We start from the raw sequence: 27,007 nt of genomic DNA on the forward strand, positions 1-27,007 counted from the left end.
CCATCACCAATTAACCATTGTAGTTGAGGCAAAAGATCCGGAAATATTTTCTTTAGACCAAGCCACACTGAAGATTTCTTATAAGAATAAGCAATTGAGAAACCATTAGCCAAAAATCGAGATCTCAAGATAATAGATGCAGGAGAGTTAGAAGAAACTACATCCCAACAACGTTTGAGAAGTAGAAAACGATTCATTACTGTAACATCTCGAAGACCAAGACCCCCTTCCTCTTTAGGACGACAACAAATACGCCAGGCCACAAGTGGCACGCCATGATTGTTTGGGTCACCGGACCAAAAAAAATTTCGCATCCAACTTTGAACTTGTTTTAGAAGCAAAGAAGGCCATTCATAAACCTGAAAAGAGTAAACCAAAGAACTTTGGATAACAGAAGAAAGCAGTTCCAAACGACCTGCCTGAGACAATAAGGCACCCTTCCATGAGGCTAACTTTATCCGCACCCTATCTACAATAGCTTGGAAATAAGTTTTTTTTGGCCTACCTTGAAAAATAGGTACCCCCAGATAAGTGAAGGGCAAGGACCCCAAAGTTACCCCAAGAGTACGGAGAATGGAAGTTTGACGCGAGCGAGCAAAACGACCCAAAAAAGCTAGTGACTTGGCCCTATTAATAAATTGCCCTGAATTTTTACCATACTCCTCAACAAATCTCATTAGCATCTGAAGATTACGCTTAATGCCTCGCAAAAAAACCATTATATCATCTGCAAATAAAACATGAGAAAGGGGGAAACACCCTTTGGAGCTGACATTGGAAGTAGTTTACCTTCCGTCACAAGAAGCGAAAGACCTTTGCTAAATACCTCTTCCGCTAGGCAAAACAAAAGAGGAGACAATCGATCCCCCTGTCAAACACTTTTAGAGTAAGAAAAATAGCCTGAGATAGATCCATTGATCGATATTGAAAGATAGGCAGAGCGTAAAAGAGCCTGCACATATGCCTGGCAAATGTGTCGTGTCTGTCGTGTTCGTGTCGTTTTCATGTAACACATGTTATCTTAACGGGTCCTTAACAGGTCGGGTCACTTTACCCAACAGGTAAAGTGACCCGACCCGTTATGACCCATTATGACCCGTTAAGAAAAATATTTTTTTGTTCTTAAATTTGAACATACCACACATTGCGACATAAATATTACTTCAAAATATTAAAACACATTTATCGTTTAAGTACTACATCTACACTCGAAAATAAGAGTCTAATAAACAAACGTCCATACACTACTAGTCTATTACAAAATATTAAATGTGCAAGGATATGCAAAATGAAAGAGTTTTTTCTTTCAAGGTTGTGAAGCCTTTCTCAAAAGTTTAAACCGTGCCAATGGAACTCAAAGCTTGCATGTTATTCTTTTTACAAAATCCTCAATTTTCATCAATCATCATGACATAAGATTTTATGATATCCACTAGTATAAATATTTTAAATTGAAGATCGAATTCATTCATTGTATTCATATAGGTTCAAGGAGTGTAGCTGTAAAAACTTATCAAAATCGAAGCTAAAATAACCGTTAAATCGTGATTTTTAGTTAATAATCGTAGAAAAGTTTTGTTCCGTTACTTGAACTCTGAATGTTTCTTTTTTGCAATTTTTGGCGTATGCAATCTTGAAGCATATACAAACAAGTTTGATGGTTGGATCGTTGAAATTAGTTTCGTAGAATGTGTATTCCATCAAAACGATGTATTTACTAACACTTAGAATTTATTTATACTTTCATTAAGTATAACATAAGATTTTGTGATATCCACTAGTGTAAATATTTAAAATTGAAGATTGAATTCATTCATTGTATTCATATAGGGTTAAGAAGTGTAGCTATAAAAAATCATCAAAATAGGAGTTAAAATAACCGTTAAATAGTGATTTTTCGTTGATAACCGTTGAAAAGTTTTGTCCCGTTACTAGATCTCTGAATGTTTATTTTTTGCAATTTTTGGCGTATGCGATCTCGAAGTATATACAATCATGTTTGACGGTCGGATAGTTGAAACTAGTTTCGTAGAATGCGTATCCCATCAAAACAATATATTCACTAACACTTAAGAGTTTATTCATACTTTCATTAAGTATAATATAAGATTTTGTGGTATCCACTAGTGTGAATATTTTAAATTGAAGACCGAGTTCATTCATTGTATTCATATAGGGTCAAGAAGTGTAGCTGTAAAAAATCATCAAAATCGGAGTTAAAATAACCGTTAAATCGTGATTTTTCGTTGATAACCGTCAAAATATTTTGTCCCGTTACTTGATCTCTGAATGTTTGTTTTCTGCAATTTTTGGCCTATGCGATCTCGAAGTATATACAAACATGTTTGACGGTTGGATCGTTGAAACTAGTTTCGTAGAATGCGTATCCCGTCAAAACAAAAGATTCACTAACACTTAAGAGTTTATTCATACTTTCATTAAGTATATTCACTAGTGTAAATATTTTAAATTGAAGATCGAGTTCATTCATTGTATTCGTATAGGGTCAAGGAGTGCTGCTGTAAAAAATCATCAAAATCGGAGTTAAAATAACCGTTAAATCATGATTTTTCGTTGATAACAGTAAAAAAGTTTTGTTATGTTACTTGATCTCTGAATGTTTATTTTTTGGGATTTTTAGCGTATGCGATCTTGAAGCATACACAAACAAGTTTGACAGTTGGATCGTTGAAATTAGTTTCGTAAAATGCGTATCCCATCAAAACGATAGATTCACTAACACTTAGAGTTTATTTATACTTTCATTAAATATAATATAAGATTTTGTGGTATCCACTAGTGGCAATATTTTAAATTGAAGATCGAATTCATTCATTGTATTCATATAGGGTCATGGAGTGTAGCTGTAAAAAATCATCAAAATCGGAGTTAAAATAACAGTTAAATTGTGATTTTTTGACACACCCCGACTTGGAAAGGTCGAAGCATGCTGGCCGTCACCGTGAGGTGACGTAACCATAAGGGTAAGTGATACAAAAAGTGAATAAAATTAAAACTAATTAGGACTAAATAGTGAAAGAGTGCGCAATTCGTGGGTTGAACCCACTGCAATTATTCAGAGCGTAATAGACAGTGAGACTACGAAAGAGTAGTCAAGGCAACCAAAGTACACTTATTACATAGTAGTGATAAGTTCATACGTCTAAACAGAAGGAAATGTCAGAACTGCCGTGATTCCTCGAGTGCCACAGAGAGTACAGAGCTATCTAGGTCCTGGAGGGGCGAAAAACAAAGTTGAGTGGGTCAGTAAAACAACGCTTATAAGAAAACCTTTATCTTTGAATATACTAACCCCTCGCCGTAAAACAAGTATAGTTTCCTCAAAACATACTACGTAAGTATGAAAATCCAATATATCAGCCATATAACCAGAAATATGCCAAGTAAATGATGTATCATATGCCACAATAATAATCATGTGATAATCAATATAACTAAGTGTTCATCCATCTAAGCTGACACACAAGTTCAAACAGATGGTTTCTGACACGAACAGGACTGGGTGTAATCAATATGCTCTAGTACTACGATCACGTGAAACTGGTGCAAAAGCACATCACATACAAGTTGGATCGCCTAATGCAATCTACCCGACAAGACTGGCACCTAAACTTGGATCCAAGGTGAGCGAACGGTGCGGATGTGAACATACACGTGAAGGACTGGCCCTGGCCCTGGGGCGAGTACTAACACCTGGTGCAGCAAGATGAGCATGTACACAAGCACGTATGCATGCCATGACAGTAATATCACAACCATATAGCAGCATTTATCACAATTTATATCACAATAATGATACTAGGCAATGTAGGCGTAAAAGTGACATAATATGCATTTATGGAGACTATAAATATATATATACGTATAAAGCAACTGCCCACTCACAAGTACGTCGCTGGGTCGTAGCCCCCGAGCCTAGCTTGGCCTCGAAAATCCTCGGAATAAGTTTCCCCTATATGTGAAATAACTGAATAACATTAATTAAAGCACATAACAGAAATCTAAATAAAACGCCCATAGTTTGCTCAAACCTAGGGTATAAATATATGAAATCGATCTACTCGACGACATGAACGCGTACATACCAACCACACGCCGGTCGGAGGCTGGACGCGCCCCCACGCGCCACCCAAAGTGGCGGTCCACGTGCCCCCGCGAGTACACTGTACTCGCCTTCCTTCGCGAAAATCTGCAGTTTTGCAGATTTTTGGGGCAACTTCCAGAGCCCATAACGAGCTCGATTCTCAACCAAATTCACTTATACAAAAGCCAAATTAAAGCTAGGAATTTTATCTACCGATTCCAATTTACAGAAAGTTCGAATATAGTTTGTGTTGTTCAGAAATTTGGTCTGAAAGTGGCCAAACGACCACAGCTGAAATTTTCCAGAAAACTAAAATTTTCTTCCCAACTTCCAGAGTTGATTTCTAACTCGTTACTTAACCAAACTGAGTGATTCAAAAGCCATTTTGAAGTTAGGAATGTAGAGAACACGTTTGTACCTAGAAGAAGTCCAGTTGTGGTCGAGGTTGACCAGAAAAATGGTTTGAAAATGACTAAATGGCCACGGTTCTTGTACTAAAAACTTCGCGTTCTCCTTCTTCTCGAGTTTCTGGGTAAAACCACACGTTCAAAACACAAACAAAGGATCAATAACAACTCATAGAAGTGAAATGAAGGTTCTAAGGGTTTTCTAAGGCTTACCTTAGCCATGCATGGCTTGAAAACCGTAGTATCGAACTCGCTGAGTCGGACCTTCCGAGTTGGACGTTCAAAACTCGGTCAACACGCGAACCAGGGGTATGGTCGTGATCGTGGGACTGAGATGAGCATGATGATGTAGTTTGTTTGTTCGATCTACAAGCTTTGGAGCTTGCTCATGGAGTTGCAGAGGAAGAAGAAGAAGAATGTGGCGTGGGAGAGGGAGAAGAGAGAGAGAGTGAGGTTTTTGAAATTTGCTTTGCTTTTTCTGATAGAGGGGGACATAATATAAGGAAAAGATGGGATAGGATGGCTGAAAGTGGAGTGATGCAGAGAGTGCACGGGATGAGTTTAAAAGGAATCCAAGGGATAGATTTCTATATTTCCTACAGTAAAAGGAAATTGAAATCTATCCGAAGTAGATATTTTTACACTTTAAAATCTACGTCTACTCGTACTAGCGTGTACAATTTAAATGCGATAGCGAGAAATAAAATGGAAAGCGATAAGAATAAGTCCACGTCACTTGCCAGTAAGGCATAGTCGTCAAAACACATACTCGGGGAGAAATTACATAGGAAAATTAGGGATGGGTCGTCACATTTTTCGTTGATAATTGTCAAAATGTTTTGTCCCATTACTTGATCTCTAAATGTTTATTTTTTGCAATTTTTGGCGTATGCGATCTCAAAGTATATACAAACATGTTTGACAGTTGAATTGTTGAAACTAGTTTCGTAGAATGAGTATCCCATCAAAACAATAGATTAACTAATACTTAAGAGTTTATTCATACTTTCATTAAGTATAACATAAGATTGGTGTAAATATTTTAAATTGAAGATCAAGTTCATTCATTATATTCATATAGGGTCAAGGAGTGTAGCTATAAAAAATCATCAAAATCGGAGTTAAAATAACCGTTAAATCGTGATTTTTCGTTGATAACCGTCGAAAAGTTTTGTCCTGTTACTTGATATCTGAATGTTTGTTTTTTGCAATTTTTTGCTGATGCGATCTCGAAGCATATACAAACAAGTTTGACGGTTGGATCGTTGAAATTGGTTTCGTAGAATTCGTATCCCATCAAGTTCAATGGTGTGTATATATATATATATATATATATATATATATATTTATTGAGTAGATTTAAATTTATTTATTTTGTACATATAACACTTAAGAAATTGAATGATATGTATATTTAAGCCGATCCAATGGTCACCAATTTTTAATATTTAATTTAATATATATATATAATTATTATAGTATTTTTTAGGGTTATAAAATTATAAAATTAATATTTTGCTTATCGTGTATCGTGTTACCCACGTGTATACCCGAACCAACCATTTATCTTAACCAGTGCTTATCGGGTTACCCAATAACGACCCGATTCGTTATCGTGTCGACCCGAACACCTGTTAATTTCGTGTCGTGTTGGGTTATCGGGTTGTGTCAGGAATTGCCAGGCCTGCCTGCACCCAGTCCACAAAAATATTAGAAAATCCAAATGAGCGAAGGACCCGTGGTAGAAAATTCCAATCTATAGTATCAAAAGCCTTCTTAATGTCAAACTTTACTGCAACATTCCCACCAAAGCATTTAGCATCAAGAAGATTCATACATTCAGATGTTAAAATAATAGAATCTGAAATCGAAAGACCCTTTGTAAAAGCACTTTGTTGAGGTGAAATAATACGAGAAGTGATAGGCCCCAAACGATCAGCAATAATTTTAGTAATAATCTTGAAAGAAAAATTGGCCAGGGCAATGGGCCGCATTTGGGAAACAGAGTCAGCATTTGGGACCTTAGGAATAAGCACAATCATGTTGGAATTGAAATGAGGAAGGACCAAACCATGCTAAAAAAAACTACGAACAACACTAACCACCTCTTGACCCACAATGCTCCAACAATTAACAAAAAAATAAAACCTCCAAAACCATCTGGGCCAGGCGAACTAAAAGAATCCATTCAACAAATTGTTTTAAAAATTTCCTCTTCTGATGGAAGAACAGTGAGGGCAAGATTATTCTGATGGAAGAACAGTGAGGGCAAGATTATCATCCACTGAAACTAATTGGGGGATAACCCGCTCCATCAAACCTGTATTAACCACATTATTATCAGCTGAAAACATGTTAGAAAAATAAGAGATGATATGATCCTTAATAGCATTCTGATCCTCCAACATCACTTCCCCGTTACGAATGTGTGAAAAAGAATGATGAAGCTTCCTATAGTGAATCATGGAGTGAAAAAAAAGAAGTATTGTGATCACCATCAGACAGCCAATGAACATGAGATTTGTCCCTTAAAAAAATACCTTGAATCCAAAGGCATCATGGGCGTTTAAACGCAATTCCTCTTCCTTGGACAATCTATCATCTGTAGGGCCCAAAGTATCAATTTCATTTTGAATAAGATCAAGATCACTCATGGCAGAATCCACATTCACATGAATATTACCAAAACATGACCGGTTCCAAGTTTTCAAATTTTGTTTCAAGTTGCGAAGCTTAGCGGATAACACAAATATTGGACAACCCAAAAAGTTGGAGTCATGCCAAATAGTGGATACAAATGCCATAAAATCAGGATGCTCGAACCAAGCTCTTTGAAAACGAAATGGGGACCGAGCAACCACCTCCGCCTTTGAAAAAGACAATAATAAAGGACAATGATATGAACATAAGCGAGTGAGAGTAGAAACTTCTGAAATAGACCACGTCTCGATCTAAGAAAAATTGCATAGGCACCGATCTAAACGCATCTCAACTTGCCTGTGAACCCCACAACCCCTAGTGTATGATATCCCTTTTGTAGGAAGGTGGACCAATTCACAAACCGAAGACATCATCTGAAATTCAGAACATGAGTTAGCATTAGGCAGTACACTCCCGCGCTTCTCATAAGCACCCAAAACACAGTTGAAATCACCAATGATAACCCATGGACCGTTAACAAAGAAAGACTTCACATAAGCAAGATCATACCACAACTGATGTCGTGCAACCACCGTTGTTTTAGCATAAACATAAGCAATTGTACAAGATACTGAATCCAAGATACAAGAAACTGTAAGTTGTTGAGTAGTTACGGAAAGCACAGTTGGAGTGACATCAACATGACAAAGTAACCAAAGATTAGGTTCTTGAGATCCACGATCATTGGTAGGCACAGGAAACAATCTCAAAGCTCTCCACATGGAAGGCTTAATGGAAGATAAAGAGACAAAGGGCTCTAATAAACAAAGCATAAAAGGATGGTGAGAATGAACCATTCGCGTAATAACCCGACAAGTGGAAGCATTTGCTACCCCGCAGGCATTCCAATATAGTAACTTCATAAAGAAGGCTTAGTTTTAGCCATAAAGGCCCTGGTGCCATGAGGCTCATTACGTATAAGACCATATTGTTTTTTCTTTCTTTTAGAGACAACTGGGGTAAAGCCATCATCATCATTAGATCTTATGTGAGCAACCATAACATCAACCTCATTAGCTAATGGATTTGCAACTAGAGTCATATTATTTGCACCCGATGTAAAAAAATTGACATTCGTAACCAATGTCGCATTATTCACAACATGGTCTAATATCGGAGTACTCACATCGACAACTGGAGTCACCTCAGTAGTTAAACTCATATTACTGACATTAGCTACTAATGCAAAATTGTTCAAATCAGACTGAACAGGAACAACAACCATAGTCGGGAAACTTATGGGATCAACACTCTCAAGCATAGAATGATCAGACTCTAAATGAGTTATAACAGGGACTGTAGGAATATCAGAGGTAGTCTGCTTCACAAAAGAAGGACTTTCTCTGTCATCGGGTAAATTTGGTTGAGTTGGCTCAATAACTACCTTTTTACCAGCATCCTTTGGGACATACTTACTTACTACTCTTTCACGCTTATGTCAATGGCGAGACCTTGATCTACTACGCCCCTGTGATGGAGAGTTTTCCCCTTGTTTAACTCTACAATTCTGGATGTGATGTCCAATATTGCCATAGCTAGAACAAATAGATGAGAACTTTTCAAATTCAAGACTCACCAACAAAGAATCACCATGAGCATGCTCCACTAAAATCTTAAAAGGTGGATTAATTGAAAGATCCACATCAATTAAAACTCGAGCATACAGCCCAATGCTCTTGTTCAAAGTCGCGGGATCAATCTTAATTGGAGTACCTATTTGTGATGCAATTTCAAATAAGGTTGTGGGGTCCCAATATTCAAGACCCAGATCCCAAAACCACACCCATAATTGTGCAGTAGTGTTTTTGAAATTGTTTGGGGAAAAATTAGGGGTCCATTGGTAAAACCTCAAGTTGCCAGGTTGAAGAGAAATAACACCACCTACCTAAACGTGTTGCATATCTTCTGGGGTTGCAAATTGGAAAACATAAAAAGCCTTCACCATAGGGATGGACCACCAGGATTGCAAGGAAGGCCATAACTTCTTTAAACGAATAACCATGTCCTAAGTAGGCCATGGCTTATTTCCTTTTTGCAGCAAGACTTTACCCACAAGATTATGCGTGCACTTGTCAAGACTCCTCTGATAGGAATCTTTCGAAATCTGAATAGATACTAAACCACCCTTTATTGTAGGCACCAACAAAGTATCAATCTTAGGTTGTGGTGAAACCGTAGAAACTCGAGATGCATAGGATGACTTCAAAGGAGATGAATTCAAATTGGCTAGAAACGATCAAGGAATTACAGGAAGATGATCACCCATGATGTAAGTGGCCAAATTTAAGAAGAGGAAGATGAAGAAACCCTAAGATTTTCTCGAACCCTCATCATTCCTATTTGAAGTATATATACTACTAAGAGAAGTTTTGCATTCCTTCTGAATTTGGACTTTATAGTTATCTTAGACTCTTTGGATGACTATGGACTTATAAGGTTAATTCAACAATGAGTCAACATTGTTGAATAAGATCTAGGGAAGGTAGTGTCGTTTTAATTATGCGCTTTCAATCCAATTAAAATATTTTTCATTGAGCCATCAGAAACGAAAGACAATCATTCATTGCTAATTAGGGCATTGGACCCAACATTTCTTAGTCTCATTAAAACCCCTTTTAATGTCTCCTTACCATTAGTTAAAGAAACTGTAGTCTAGCACTAGAGGGATTCAACTAATAGAGAAGTAATAAGAATCACAAACCGATTTGTACATATTCCTACAAATTACCATATACTAAGGGGGAGAGAAAAATTAAAGTCTAACGTGTTGTGGTCCAATTGAATTGGTAATTAAAACACTTTCCCAAGGTTCAAACCATTTGAATTTAACGGCCTATCACATAGTTCAATTTTTGTTTAAGGCACAAGTCCATAGCCAAACATTTTTCTAACTACTTAATCACATTAGATAATTAAATTGGAATGCAACATAACAATTAGATTTAGTACACATGGGAATAATTTTATAATGAGTTTAAACTACAAACAAAAATAAAATATCAATACATTTTTGTCCTCTAGTGAGGTGGGGCCAAAATGCAAATATAAAAAGTTATGGGTGAAACCGCAAATATTAGAAAGTAGATTAGATCCACCAAACGAGAGACTCAATTCCACACTCTTGCTGAGTCGTCGAACTTATCCACCAAGGGATTTGTTTATAATCAACTTTTTAAAATTGCAAAAGAGCCCACAAAGGTCTCATCAATAGGTATGGCCGATTATGGTGATGGGGAGAGGGAGAAGGTCAAACTTTTCCCATTATTTCAAAAGAGGCTTTTTAGCCAAAATGATCCATGAGATTCACATAACTGCTCACGTTGGTCCCTAAGATTTGAAATCAATAGAATTGGTCCCTAAGTTTGTGCACAATCAATTGTTTGGGCCTTCCATGAAAAATCTCCATAAAATAAGGGTAAAATGAAAAAAATATCCTCAATTTTTGTCAAATCATTTTGGCCTATTGTTTATTAAATTGAGGTTAATTTTATCATTTTGATCCTTATTTAACATAATTTTTTATCCAAGGACTAAAATGATTGATTGTGGACAAAATCAATGACCAATTCTATTGATTTCAAATCTCAGGGACCAAAGTGAGGAGTTGTGCAAATATCAATGACCATTTTGGCTAAAAAGCCTTTAAAAGAAAATAAGAGCCCATACTTTTCCTTGTTACCTTTTGTACTTGTTGACCTTAAAGGTATGGTTTGGGTATGGTGTCCTAGTCTAGTCTAGGATGGAGGAAATCAAGGAAAGTTCTTGAAACAAAGTTTAATACCCAAATACAAAAGCAAAGGATGAACACCAAGAACAAAACCATGAAAACAATTTCAAGATTTGCACTTTCATGGTGGTTTTTCAAACCAAAAACAAAAGTGACCTTGGCTTTCTAGTTTAAAAGAGTGTGTGTGTGTGTGTGTGTGTGTGTGTGTGTGTGTGTGTGACTCAAAAGAAACACAAATACAAGCCCAAAAACACCCCCAAAACCGTACCCTCCCCTATAGTAGAAAAGCCCCAGATTTTTGTTCAAAACTCACTCTTCATTCATGTATCCAAAACACTTTTTGCATACATAACTTTTCAACTCTTTAAAAACAAAAGATAAACATATCTAGAATGAAGAACTAGTATGTTAAAAACAAAACCAAAACCCATATGCATAAAATCCAAAATGACACATCAAATATAAACATTGGCTCTTGATACCATTTGAAGGGAAATATTGAGATTTCTATGGGATTTCTAGTGATTAGCATGCATATATAGTTCTAAATTTATATACATAAGCAACGGAAGCATATTATCACATATTATCAAAGCTATAGTCATGCAAATCTCATTCAAGAAGCATAGGTTCATAAGTGATACATCAAACAAAATATTGAAGAACAAAGTGAAGGTTGAGTTTTATACCTCATAATCTAGACTTTAGACGAATGATGGACCACCTCCAAGATCTTTGTTCTTTGAACTCCTTGAGTCTACCCTCCCTCCTTGCTTTCTCCACCTCGAAGATTTAGAGCTCCTTGGTTCTTCTTAAGCCTCCAAGTGTAGAAGACCTCTAAAGATCCACACCCACTAGTGTAGTGAGATGGATGAGTGGATGACCAAAAGGAGAAAAGATAATTAGTTTTTTTTTTCCCCTTGGTGGCAGGCTATGTGTGTGTGTGTGTGGAGAGAGAGAAAAAGAGAGAGAGAGACTTGTTTTCTCTATATGTGAAAAGAATACACAAAAGCCCTTAAAATACTTTTTCACTCAAACTCCTCCATAGAGGTGGGACAAGTGAGTCAACAAATTGACTTTTACCTTTTCTTTTCTTCACCCTAACAGCCTGCCCTCTTAGTGATTTTTTTTTGGGCTTTGGGATTTTATCATTTCAAGCCACTCTATCCTTGAATAAAAGCCCAATGGGTTTAGGCCCAATAGGCCCGAATGAACCCGAACTTTTCTTTAAGTCCGAAATGATCTTTCATCGCTTCTATGATTTATTTAGACTTTCGAATTAATCATAACATTTAATTAATCCAATTAATTAATTCCATCATCCTTTAGTTATCACACCACACGAGTGTATCGGTGTACAATCGTTTTAGATTCTAATTAGTGAGGCAGTGAGGTGATTGGTATCAATCCAATTGATTAGTACTTATACAATCACTTAGTGAATTAAAACTTATTTTTAATTCTCCTTCTTCTTTGATGACTACTTATTTAATCATTTAGAAGGACCCACAAGCCATGAGTGACATCTAACCATATATCATGGCTACCCAAGCTAATGTAGAATTTGGTTGAAAAACCTATTCAGTTGGAATTACAATGTAACTCGATCATTCTCTAAATCAATTCTCTCAATCACATTACTAGGGTATGGATACTTTATGTCAAACCCCTAATGTGATTAAACTATGTTATATGATTCAATTGAGTCGTACAGGAATGCCTTCCATTATTATGCTCGATACTTCTGGCAAAGATTCCGAAATCATATCTTCAAGTATTTTTCCTCTCGTACTGAGGATTATAGATTTCTTGTTGAACATTCACATGTGTACATGATTAGACAGCTTAACCCCAACAAATACTCTCAAATGGAATGCCTTTGACACCGTCAAAGATCAAGGACCTAACCACTAGACAACTATAATGTCTCAGGTCAACGGACTACTTACATTATTCCAACCAGTAGAGTTACTTGCTTGACATGTGAGTAGACCTCCATGCATGTACTCTCGTTTGATTGTGTTAAGTGGACTCATTCCCTTAACGAGCACCTACATACGTGTCTTAGTGTCCCTATACGAATGGCTTGAGACTTGTCATCCTTCCAATTGAAGCAGACATAGCACGTACTGGTCTATCCGGATTGTCAATGACCTTCTGACACTCTTATGACCAGGATTTTTTTGGACATTATGGTTATGTGAAAAAAGTCTCTGTAGTCTAACATCTTTAGATTACTTATTCCTTCGATCCATTGTCCATTGACTCACTATTTGGACGTATATTGTTCATTGAGATAGTCCTAATAATTGACTTTACCCTTTTTGATGTATTAGACTTAACCATACATTCAGACATTGTCCTGAAAGGTTTCTTCCAAAGATTGATTTTCAAGGCATATCTCTAACACCTTATTCCTTTGCATGTGATTTATGGTCTCTAGGGTTTGCAAATTGACATGTATATTGAACTGGACGTTAGTTAACTATGACCTCTTCAGTAAACCAAGTATAATTAATTATTCTTGCTTTTGGTAAACTAACAATTTTGATCTTCATTAATTGATGACGCTAACTAGTTAGTCAAGCATATATTGAATTTTAATTACAGAATATTCCACCTGGTACCATTTTCAGCATGCTTGAATACTGAGAGGCCACTATTGTCTCGAAAAACAAGTTTGAGAGTGCAAAATTATCATTTTGCCCCTGGGGAAATGTGAGTAAATTGGTCGTTGCACGTTCGATTTACGTCTCATTCGTGCTTACGTGTTCATAAGGTCACGTAGTATCCAGTAAGGCGAGAAAAAGGACAAAGAGTGACAAGGATACAAATGTCCACGTAGGATTTCTACTTATCCTACCAAGGGCACTTTTGTAGCTTCTCAGTACCAAAGGATAAAATACATTAAATTAAGGACAAATGTGACAACCTTAGTTGATAATGATCATTCGCCCTTCCCTAGTGGAATGTAAATTATTCAATTATTTGTAAAAAAAAAAGTAAATAAATAACCTATTTATTTGACCCATTTTTCCTGTTTCTTCTAGGGCTGGGTTCAGTTTGAAACAGTTTGGTTTTTTGCCAAAACCGAAATCGAACCGAAATTTCGGTTCGGTTCAATTTTTTTTCGGTTTTTTTCCAGTTCAGTTTCGCCCTGGTTTGGGTTTTTTTTTTCTTCAACAACAAAAAAAAAATCCTAAGAAAACATTGTTGATTCAGTTTAAAACGTCCCAAATGATTCAATTCAAAATATTGTTGATTCCTAAGAAAAAATTCCTTAAAAAATTCCTAAGTGAATCTTCTAGCTGTAGAAAAGCACAAACAAATCATTGCAACAAGGATCTAGAATTATTGTTGTGAACGAGGAGCCATCACACTTGCATTTCCGAAATGATGCCCAGCAACAACCACTTGAAATCCATGGTTTCCTGAAGCAATGAACAAATGTGAGAGATCGAAAAATAAACAAATGTCAATATGGAAAGCCCCAAAATATGAACAATATGAAAAACCCCAACAAAATAATTAAAAGAAAAACCCATTTTAATTCAACAAAACCACAATACAAATCATATTTGTGTTGAATCGAAAATTACCTATGAGAGATTGGAAAATTTGGATTAGAATCTTCCAATTTGGAAGGGGTTCCTGACACACCCCGATCGAGATCAAGGCATGCTGGCCGTCATGTGAGAGTGACGTAGCCATGTGCACAGTGCGGAAGCGATAAAGATAAGAGTTATACGAATAAACAAAAATCGAAAGCTACTAATGTGTACTAATAAACAAGAAGAAATAAGAGTGAGATATAAGTGTAAATACTCCTAATCAGAGCATAGAAAGTTTAGGTGCAGTCCAGTAGGACGAGTACTAATTATACAGTACCATAAGATGTCCTACAATTATTTATATATGTTAGAACCACTAAAATAACATATTAGTCGGAACCTCTGCATAAATCTGTACGGCTGAATTCATAGCTCATTAGTCAATCTAGCCGGAGTCACTACTATGACCTATATGGCACTACACTGCACATAAGTCGGAACCACTAAAAAGGGGCCTGTACGACAAGACTGAAGGGAAAATAATGAGTTTTCATGTGGGATTTCTAGTGACTAGCATGCATATACAATTCAAAATTTATATACGAAAGCAACGGAAGCATGTTATCAAATAATATCAAAGCTATAGTCATGCAAATCCCCTTCAAGATGCATAGGTTTATGTAAGATGCATCAAAAACAATTTATTGAAGAACAAAGTGTAGGAGTAGTTTTATACCTCTTGATCTAGACTTTAGACCAAGGATGGACCACCTCCAAGCCCTTTGTTGTTGGAACTCCTTGAGCCTAGCCTCCCTCCTTGCCTCCTCCACTTTGTTAGAATGAGTGCTCCTTGGTTCTCCTTAAGTCTCCAAAGTTGAAGACCTCTAAAGATCCTCACCCACTAGAGTAGTGAGAAGGATGAAGGAATAACCAAAAGGGTGAGAAGATGATTAGCTAAACCCCCCTTTGGTGGCCGGCCCTTTGAGTGTTGAGAGAGATATTTTCTTTTTCTCTTTTGTTGTTTTAACACTTCAAAAACCCTAATAAAACTTTGTGCTATAAAGTTCCTTTTATAACCAAAAAGAAACAAGTCAACATTTGACTCTCTCTCTCCCTCCTTTGGCCGGCCCCTTTAGTGTTGTTTGGGCTTTGTACTTTTATTATTTCAAGTCATCATATGCTTGAATAAAAGCCCAATGGGTTTAGGCCCAATGGGCCCAATTAGACCCGAACTTTTCTTTAAGCCCAAAACGATCTTTTATCGCTTTTATGATTTCTTTAGACATTCTAATTAATCACAACACTTAATTAATCCAATTAATTATTTCCATCATCCATTAGTTACTCACTACAAGAGTGTATTGGTGAACAATCATTTTAGGTTCTAATTAGCAAGGCAGTGAGGTGATTGGCACCAATCCAATTGATTATTTTTAATCCAATCACTTAGTGAATTAAAACATACTTTTAATTCTCCTTCTTTTTTGACGACTACATTTAATCATCTAGAAGAACTCACAAGTCATGAGTGACATCTAACCATATATCATGGCTACCCAAGTTAATGTAGAATTTGTTCGGAGAACCTATTCAGTTGGAATTACAATGTAATTCGATCATTCTCTAAAACAATACTCTCAATCACATTACTAGGGTATGGATATGTTATGTCAAACCCCTAATGTGATTATTCCTTCTTATATGATTCATTTGAGTCGTATAGGAACGCTTTCCTTTATTACGCTCGATACTTCGGCCGAAGATTCCTGAATCATATCTTAGAGTATTCATCCTTTCTTAACGAGGATTAGAGATTCCTTGTTGCGCATTCACTTGCCTCCATGACTAAGTGGCTTAACCCCAACTATGCCGTGGACACCCGCGGATGGAGTGACTTTTACATAATCAAAGATCAAGTACCTAACCACAAGACAACTATGATGCCTCAGGTCAAAGGACTACTTACATTATTCCAACCATTAGAGTTACTTGCTTGACATGTGAGTAGACCTCTATGTAAGTACTCTCGTTTGATTGTGTTCAGTGAACTCATTCCCTTAATGAGCACCTACATACCTGTCTTAGTGTCACTACATGAATGGGACGAGACTTTCCATCCTTCCAATTGAAGCGGACATAGTATGTACCAGTCTATGCATTGTCAGTATCCCTCCGACAATCCTATGACCAGGAACCTTTTGGACATGGTGGTTATGTGAAGAAGGTCTCTGTAGTCTAACATCATTAGATTACTTCTTCCATCAATCCATTGTCCATGGATTCACTATTTAGGACATATATCGTGTGTTAAGATAGTCCTAATTAGTATCTATGCCATTTGATGTACAAGAATCATCTATACATCCATTCATTGTCCTGAAAGGTTTCTTCCAAAGATTGACTTTCAGGGCATATTTCCAACAAAGACTGGGTGTAATATAATTATGCTCGATACTATTCTCTCATAATAGCTGAGCGATAAATTGCTAGTCACCTACGAGTCAGAACCACCTATGATGGTCTGTACGACAAGATTGTGCACCTAATTTAGATCTAATGTGAGCATATGGTGCAGGAGGTGACATTATAATAACAGACCTATGTCATATCTCTGACTAATCATTAACACCCTAGGTGCAGGTTTATGAGCTCAAAGCTTCTCAATTAATCATCATCTTAATCACATTCACAATTCATAACTCACCTGGGCTTACCTGAGCGTCCACATCACCATAATAATATATATGTATCATATACTAATTCATATACGAAATATAAATTTAGATGCATGGCATTCAAAGCATACTTTCATTTAAACGCATTTTCTGGGAAAATATCAAGTATATAAATATATACTGAAAACCAAAAGCCCACTCACTGGTATGTCGAAGGGTCGTAGCCCTCGAGTCACCCTTGACTGCGTTCGTCCTCGGGATAAGCCTCCCCTATATGCGAAATAACTATAAAAATGTTATTTAAGGCACATAAACAAAGCTAGCTAATAACTTCTCATACAATGCTCAAATGGGGTGTTTGAATATACCAACGTGATCTACACAACCTCACGAACATCCCCATATTTTTAGAAAAAATTTCTGACCACCCACGCGCCGACCAAGGCACGGCCAGACATGCCGCCCACGCGTGGGCACGTGCCAGGCACACTGACGGTAACAGTGACGCCGTTAAGAATATTTCGTTAAAAGTAACGGAAACCGTTAAAACTAACCAACTCCGTTAGGAATATTCCGTCATCCCTTACCTCAGAACTCCGGCAACCGTTGCCGGCGCCGGAAACTGGGAATTTCTTTAAACCTTGATATCTCACTCGTTTTTCAACCAAAATTCATGAAACCAGTACCAAATTGAAGCTCTTAACTTGTAGAACATTTCCTTACCTGTTTAAATCCCCAAAGATCACGGAATCTCGCCGGAGAAATTTGAGGAAAATCAGCCTAACTTGAAACTGACGATCCCAACGTCCAAATCGCTTGGTTTTTCTTCTCCGAGCTTCGTGAGGGCCTTCTAAAGCTCCATGTGAGCTTAAAATCAACTGAAACCTTCACATTTACGTGTGCATGAACAATGCACCAAATCGGAGGTTAGAGTTCTCAGGGTTTTTGAGGTTTTCAGGTCCTAATAATGGTACGAATGGACTCATGAGCTTGTAGGGAACAAGAACTTTACCTTTTTAACGTTGATCCGTGCGTGAATGGTGAACTTGACGTTCATTCGTACAAGGTTGACGGAAATAGGAGAAAATCGAGAGGGAGGAGAGAGAGAGTGCACGGGAAGGGGAGAGAGAGAGAGAGAGTGAAAGTGTGTATGTGTGTTCCACGTGGGTCACCAACCAACCAAAGAAAATATCATCTAAGTCTCAAAGCATAACACACACACTACAATTTTAACGTCCAAGGATAAAACCGTCATTTTACATCGTCGATAGTAATAATTTAGGACGAGTTGTGACAGTTTCGATTCGAAAGGGGTGAGGGAAAATCATGGTTTGGAAGAAGGAATCCGCAAGGAGGATAGGAAAAGACTGGAGAGAGAGTGATTTGGAGGAAGAGAGGAAGGAGAGAGAGAGATTGAGGAAGCAGGGAGGAAGAAAGCAGATGAGGAGACGGAGAGAGTGTTTCAAAATGGGAGTGAAGGCTAGGGTTTGTAAACTTTAGAAATTTTATAAAGCATTGAATATTAGAATACCTATAGATAACGTACTCGTACAATTATAGGAACACAAAATCCACAGTCAAGTTGGCTTGAAGCAACTATCCCCAACCTGGACGGAAGGGGTCTGAATTCTCACGCCACGAGGTTTTGAGGATTTATACATGATTTTCATATATCGGTGCAGTTCGGTTTTTGAACCAACCAAATTCGATTCGGTTTTTTTTTTCCAATTTGGTTTTTTCGGTCTTCGTTTGGTTTTCAGCTTGGTTTTTTTCGGTTTTCGTTTTTCAACCCACCCTAGTTTCTTCACATACCTCCGCCCCACGCCCACAATCACCATGCCGGTAACCATTAACCACACTGCCCTCTGAGTGTAATCCCATTTCCCAGTGAATGAATTCCTCCTCTTCCATTGAAGCAGAATCTCCTTTAAAACCCATACAGGTATCTGATTTTGCGTTGTATTAATCTGAACTATGCATGGATTTTTATTGGTCTTTTTTTTCTCTCATTAAGTAATTTCCATGATTCCGAAATGGATGGAGACCAATTGGGTTCTCGATTTTTATTTTCATTTTTTAATGTGTTTACTTGGTGAAAACCAAGTTGCTTTTGTTGCAGTTTGGTAAAAAGTTGTGGAAAAAAAGTGATGATCAATTGATAATGCATGTGAAAACTCGCCTGCTAACTGTTTGATGAAATGGGTGTGAGAGTCTCTATCAGTGCTTGATGAACTGCATATGTTTCTCACTGATTCTTTTCGAAAGCCACTGCAACGAAAGCAAATTGAATTTAGGGTCCTCAATCGTTTCCCTTGTTTAGTTTCTCGATCAGATTTTTATTTTCCTTGTCGGTAGTCAGTAGTAGTGGTTACTGGTTAGAATGGCAATCTATACAAGAATTCGGTAATTAATGGTTTTCTAAATTCATACAACAACAACAACAACAAAGCCTTTTCCCACTAAGTGGGGTCGGCTATATGAATCCTAGAACGCCATTGCGCTCGGTTTTGTGTCATGTCCTCTGTTAGATCCAAGTACTCTAAGTCTTTTCTTAGGGTCTCTTCCAAAGTTTCCCTAGGTCTTCCTCTACCCCTTCAGCCCTGAACCTCTATCCCGTAGTCACATCTTCGAACCGGAGCGTCAGTAGGCCTTCTTTGCACATGTCCAAACCCATTTTGTGTACGTGTTGATGCTTCACCGCCCAACATTCTGTGCCATACAGCATCACCGGCCTTATTACCATCCTATAAAATTTTCCCTTGAGCTTTAGTGGCCTACGACGGTCACACAACATGCCGGATGCACTCTTCCACTTCATCCATCCAGCTTGTATTCTATGGTTGAGATCTCCATCTAATTCTCCGTTCTTTTGCAAGATAGATCCTAGGTAGAAAAAACGGTCGCTCTTTGGTATTTCCTGATCTCCGATCCTCACCCCTAACTCATTTTGGCCTCCATTTGCACTGAACTTGCACTCTATATATTCTGTCTTTGATCGGTTTAGGCAAAGACCTTTAGATTCCAACACTTTTCTCCAAAGGTTAAGCTTCGCATTTACCCCTCCTGAGTTTCATCTATCAACACTGTATCGTTTGCGAAAAGCATACACCAAGGAATATCATCTTAAATATGTCCTGTTAACTCATCCATTACCAACATAAAAAGGTAAGGACTTAAGGATTGTTGATGCACAAAATCAGTGAGGACTTTGGTACAACAGAAAGTATTAAGTTTGTGATCTTCGCTAGATTGCTCTGGTCATTAGTGTGGATAAGTATGTAAATGGATAGAGACAGGAAAGCAAACACAAGATGTACGTGGTTCACCCAGATTGGCTACGTCCACGAAGTAGAGGAGTTCTCATTAATTGTGAAAGGTTTACACAAGTACATAGGTTCAAGCTCTCCTTTAGTGAGTACAAGTGAATGATTTAGTACAAATGACATAGGTTCAAGCTCTCGTCTTCACTTGCCTTATCTGTCTCATAGGTAGATGTGGCATCTTCTCTGGAAGTACTCTTCCTCCATCCAGGGGTGGTATCTTTAACTGGTAGAGATGCACAAGGTAATGTATCAATTTCACTTGAAGCTTACTTGTAGTTTCAGGCTTGGTCAAGCGTGATACAAACCATGTAGTAGGAGTCCCTCAAGTCACCGAGCTAGGGGATCTGCTGAAAGAGACGACAGACAAGGTAAGCAATCAAAGCTCCAAGCAATCAGTTCCAGATCAGAAGTTTGATTTCGAGTTTCGGCTGATTGTTCTCATTCTCCCTATCTTGCAAGCAGCATGAAGGATAAAAAGAAGAAAAGGAGAATAGATGATATGAGATACTTTTTCTTTTGAATAAGTAACTTTCCACAGGCTTATTCTTGAACTGGGCTGGAGGATTTTCTGGTTTCCTCCAGAATATAAGGTCGACTGAAGAATTTGAGGGTCAAAACAAGTCCATCAAATCTAGAGTACGTTCGACCCTGTTGATATGGGATACTTTTGTTGTTGACAAAGTAGTGGATGTATCGGCACGTGTTCTGTTACGCTTGTCTCCACATGCTTCCTTGTATCCTTCTCACTTTCCCTATCTGTTCCTCAGGCAGATGTGGTATCTTCTCTGGAAGCATAAGATGTTGAAGATGAGTACTCGAGGGCAATGCCAGGTAAGTATTCAGGTAAGGGGTTCCAGGCAGTCAGTTCCTGACTAGAAGCTTGATTCCAAGTGCTGACTGATTGCTCTCTTTCTCCTTGTCTTGCAGGTAAGAACAAGGCCAAAGGAAAAGACAGGGAAACAGCATGATATGGGATACTCTTGCTTTTAACCCTGATGATATGAGATATTCTTGCTCTGGTGTAGCTTGTTTGCAGAGTGATTATCGAGGGGAAAGAAAGCTGAGTATTTTGAGAGGCTTCGTTGGGAGTGCCCTCTCAGATATGAGGAAGGGTTGAGCATTTTTGCAGGTCTGCCTGTCCGTTGAGGATAGAGGTCGACATATATAGGAGTTTCCCTAACAACAAGTAGTAATGTTATTCATTTACCCTGCTTGGTCATAGCACGGTAGTGGGAGCTGCCAGCTTCACGTGTGTCAGAGCACTTTGAAAAAGTGGTCTGTGGTATCTGGAAAGCTGATGTTGCGTGTGAAGATTACAGACAAGCTTTATCCAAGGAGATCTGACTCTCGAAGTTGAGAAAGCGGTGCCTCTTCAGTTTTTGAACAAGCAATCATGTCGGGGATCTGGCTATCGAGATTCGGAGAACGGTGCCTCTTCGATTTTTTAGAGAGCAATCTTGCTGGGAGTCTGGCTCTCGAGATTCGGAGAGCGGTGTCTCTTCGATTTTTTGAGAAAGTAATCATGTTGGGAGTCTGGCTCTCAAGATTCGGAGGATGGTGCCTTTTCAATTTTGGAGCAAGCAATCTTGTTGGGAGTGTTTTCTCGAATGTGAGTAAAGGTTGGGCATGTTTGCTAGTCTACCTTGCCACGGAGCACAGAGGTTGACACATAGGGACTTTCCAATTATCCAGCAGTGGTGCTGTTCCTTTACCCTTGTGGGTAATAATATGGTAGCTAGACCTCCAAAATTTATGTGTCTAAACTTTGTTAGTGCTGTTTCTTTGCTATTCTTTTACCCTTCTTGGTCATAGCGATGTAGTGGGAGCTGCAAGCTTCACGTGTCTAAACTTTGTCAGAGATCTTTGGCAACGTTATCTGTGGTACCCATGAGCTGATAGTGCGTGTGGAAAGTGGATGATTGAACAGTAAGATTCACGTGCTTTCTACTTCACCAGAAATCTTCAACAGAATGCCCGTAATTTCAGCAAAGCCGAGTGTGCATGTGACAGGTGCTGACAAGGCTGAGAAAAACAGGTGCCTCTTCGATTTCTGAGATCGGTCCTCGTGGTCTCTGAGCAGCCTAGCTTTTAAGAAAGCAAGCGCCTCTTCGATTTCTGAGATCGACCTTCATGGTCTTTGAGCAGCCCAGCTTTTGAGAAAGCAAACGCCTCTTCAATTTTTGAGATCGGCCCTCGTGGTCTCTGAGCAGCCCAGCTTTTGAGAAAGCAAACGCCTCTTCGATTTCTGAAGCTCCGTCGAGTGCAGATTTTTATAGAGGCTGGCATTAAGTTCCAAAGCACACTTGAATCTTCACCAGTAGAAGCTCCCTTCTTGCACTTTTAAGATCTTGATTTGTCCGACCTTTTCTCTCTTCAACACCTTTGAAAATGTCTGGCCCCTCCGACCGTCGTTTTGACTTGAACCTTGTTGAAGAGGTAGCCACGCCTTCTCCAGACAACATATGGCGCCCATCCTTCTTATCCCCTACTGGTCCTTTTACCGTTGGGGATTCCGTGATGAAAAATGATATGACTGCTGCGGTGGTGGCCAGGAACCTTCTCACTCCCAAAGATAACAGACTACTTTCCAAACGGTCTGATGAGTTTGCTGTTAAGGATTCTCTGGCTCTAAGTGTTTAGTATGCAGGTTCTGTGTCTAATATGGCCCAATGCCTATTTGCTCGAACCCGCCATGTTGAATCATTGGCGGCTGAAGTGATGAGTCTCAAACAGGAGATTAGAGGACTCAAGCATGAGAATAAACAGTTGCACCGGCTCGCACATGACTATGCTACAAACATGAAGAGGAAGCTTGACCAGATGAAGGAATATGATGGTCAGGTTTTACTTGATCATTAGCGGTTTGTGGGTTTGTTCTAAAGGCATTTATTGCCTTCGTCTTCTGGGGCTGTACCGCGTAATGAAGCTCCGAATGATCAACCTCCGATGCCTCCTCCTTCTAAGGTTTTGTCCAGTACTGAGGCTCCGAATGATACCCCTCTGGTGCCTTCTCTTTCTGGGGCTCTACCGACTGCTGAGACTTCTCCTAAGCAAACTTTGTGAAGGCTCCCTCTTGTTTATTTATTTTGACTCATGTATATGTACATATTTGTAACTTATCGGAGATATCAATAAATAAGCTTTGCTTCATTTCAACGTATTGTGTTAAATACACCAAAGCCTTCTTCACTGAGTGGGGTCGACTATATGAATCTTAGAACGCCATTGTGCTCGGTCCTGTGTCATGTCCTCCGTTAGATCCAAATACTCTAAGTCTTTTCTTAGAGTCTCTTTCAAAGTTTTCCTAGGTCTTCCTCTACCCCTTCGGCCCTGAACCTCTGTCCCGTAGTCGCATCTTCTAACCGGAGCGTCAGTAGGCCTTCTTTGCACATGTCCAAACCACCGTAACCGATTTTCTCTCAATTTTCCTACAATTTCGGCTACTCCTACTTTACCTCGAAAATCCTCATTCCTAATCTTATCCTTTCTCGTGTGCCCACACATCCAATGAAGCATCCTCATCTCCGCTACACCCATTTTGTGTACGTGTTGATGCTTCACCGCCCAACATTCTGTGCCATACAGCATCGCCGGCCTTATTGCCGTCCTATAGAATTTTCCCTTGAGCTTCAGTGGCATACGGTGGTCACATAACACGCCGGATGCACTCTTCCACTTCATCCATCCAGCTTGTATTTTATGGTTGAGATCTCCATCTAATTCTCCGTTCTTTTGCAAGATAGATCCTAAGTAGCAAAAACAATCGCTTTGTGGTATTTCCTGATCTCCGATCCTCACCCCTAACTCATTTTGGCCTCCATTTGCACTGAACTTGCACTCCATATATTCTGTCTTTGATCGGCTTAGGCGAAGACCTTTAGATTCCAACACTTCTCTCCAAAGGTTAAGCTTCGCATTTACCCCTTCCTGAGTTTCATCTATCAACACTATATCGTCTGCGAAAAGCATACACCAAGGAATATCATCTTGAATATGTCTTGTTAACTCATCCATTACCAACGCAAAAAGGTAAGGACTTAAGGATGAGCCTTGATGTAATCCTATAGTTATAGGGAAGCTTTCGGTTTGTCCTTCATGAGTTCTTACGGCAGTCTTTGCTCCTTCATACATATCCTTTATAGCTTGGATATATGCTACTCGTACTCCTTTCTTCTCTAAAATCCTCCAAAGAATGTCTCTTGGGACCCTATCATACGCTTTTTTCAAATCTATAAAGACCATGTGTAAATCCTTTTTCCCATCTCTATATCTTTCCATCAATCTTCGTAAGAGATAGATTGCCTCCATGGTTGAGCGCCCTGGCATGAACCCGAATTGGTTGTCCGAAACCCGTGTCTCTTGCCTCAATCTATGCTCAATGACTCTCTCCCAGAGCTTCATTGTATGACTCATTAGCTTAATACCCTTATAGTTCATGCAATTTTGTACGTCGCCCTTATTCTTGTAGATAGGCACCAAAGTGCTCTTTCGCCACTTATTTGGCATCTTCTTCGTTTTCAAAATCCTATTGAAAAGGTCAGTGAGCCAGCGTCAATTTCAGGGTCAATTTCAGGGAACCTTCCGACCAAAATTGCATCAAATTACTTTTCTAAAGATCCTAATGGTGATCAAGCATTACGACAATTAGATAGTTTTTATCCTGGTGATTAACAATTCAAAGTACGCATGCAATCGATCATAAGTAATTAAATAAAAATCACATATTCATGCTAAGGCTCAAGGCTTCGCCCTAGCAAAAGAAATTAGTTCCGCATATTCATAATTGAAATCATAGAAATATCTATTAAGAAAAGGATTGAAAACACCTTCAAGTAGAAAATCTTCAAAACCCTAGCACTTCTCTCTGTCTCCAATATTGCATAAAATAAAGCGTACTCTAAAACTGTAGACGGCCAAGCAATATATTTGCTAAGCCACCACACAAACCCTAGCAAACTAAAATTAATAAAAAAAACCTAAATAAAAATAGTAAAATTCGTCTAAAATTTGAACAGCCCCGTTTTGGCCCATAAGCTGCTCCAAAACTGGCCCAATATAGCTGGATTTAATGTTTGGAATATTCTGAACACTTCTCCAGAAGGCCACGAACCCATCCGAGGTCATCTTGGGCTCCAAAAACGCAATTTAAGCCCAAAAACGTCATTTTCCAGCACTGCGCACTGCTTCTTTATTTCATCGCCAGAAAATAACCGCTTGGTGGAAAAATCCCAAATTTTGATACGATTAAGCTAAGTGACTCACGAACGTCCTCCAACTAGAATTACTCCAAAATTCGTCCATTTGGTCCTGTTTTTCTCCAGAGGAAGTCGAAAGTCCTATATTGAAAATACAATTCAAAGTATCAAAATTCTTCCAATATATTAACCAAAATATACTAAGATTAGGGTAAAATATATAATATAAAATCTACTCATCAAATACCCCCAAACTTAGCTTTTTGCTTGTCCTCAAGCAAAATAAGACTCAAACAAAAATAAAAACTTAACAAACTAAACAACTAGCTAAAATTAACTGACAAAAATTTTCACCTTCAAAGTTGCAATCCATAGTAAATTTTAAAACTAGAACATTTTTTCAAAAGTTCCAACCAATCCCACCACAGAGTCTAAGCCATTTAGAATCAATTAGAAAAGAATTCACAAACTTCCTCTGGTATAAAGTGAACCAACATAGTTAAAGAGACTCAACTAAAACTCTTACCTCTTGTCATCTTTATTCATACTCCACACATACTAACTTCACATATATATTTTTCTTTTTCTTTTCCAATATTTTTCCCTTTTTTTTTTTTTCATATAACATATTTTTTTTTTTTCAGTAACAGTAGTGGTCGTGCAATGTCGGTTTACTTAAGCTTTCGATCCAACCCATGTAGCGAGCTTTAGGTCAATGACTCCCAAACCACTAGGGCTTTAGGGCACTAGGTGTAGAACACCCCTAAAGACTTATTAACTCAAGCTGAAAAGGCTACGAAACCAACTAACCACCCTGCCCCATGCCAAAACTCTACCGTTTGACGCGAGAATCACTGCTGATTAGGCAGGACTGGCCCGGTTACTAGGCAAAACCTCGGGTGAGACAATTATTACTTTTTTTTTCACACTAATAACTGACTTTACTTAAAACAAAAATTAAAAATTAAAAATAAACTTAGACTAAAAGCAAGCGTTTCAATCTCACTCCCCACAAACCATGTTGGTGTGATGTGCAAAGTTCAAAGTATAATTCATGAATTAGTGTCTAAGTAACGATAAATAGTAAAGACTCTAATGTGGGATTAATCTTCACCATGTCCATTTGTTCTAACGTTTAAAATAATATATGTATATTAACTTACAAGAATGAAAATTTTTAAACTGACACAATAAAAAAATAAAAACTAAAATTTACTCTCCCACCCCCAAACTTATTTCACACTTTGTCCTCAAGGTGTGGAAAATAAATGCAAATAAAAAAAACAACAAAAACGAAACCTGACTAAACATAACAACTAAAAAA

At 38.2% G+C, this 27,007-nt stretch overlaps 1 long non-coding RNA gene across 1 annotated transcript; it reads right to left on the reverse strand.

Annotated features, from left to right (window-relative positions):
* Positions 1–3,039: 3,039 nt before the first annotated feature.
* LOC139190307 (uncharacterized) lies at positions 3,040–5,172 on the reverse strand. Its single transcript, XR_011574422.1, has 4 exons — positions 4,726–5,172; positions 4,524–4,633; positions 3,907–3,973; positions 3,040–3,234 (listed from the first exon to the last, which is right to left on the reverse strand). It is a non-coding gene; the product is annotated as an uncharacterized lncRNA (long non-coding RNA).
* Between the last annotated feature and the right edge of the window lie 21,835 nt (positions 5,173–27,007).

Source organism: Malus domestica, chromosome 13, assembly GCF_042453785.1.
Source record: "Malus domestica chromosome 13, GDT2T_hap1".
Lineage (NCBI taxonomy): Eukaryota > Viridiplantae > Streptophyta > Magnoliopsida > Rosales > Rosaceae > Malus > Malus domestica.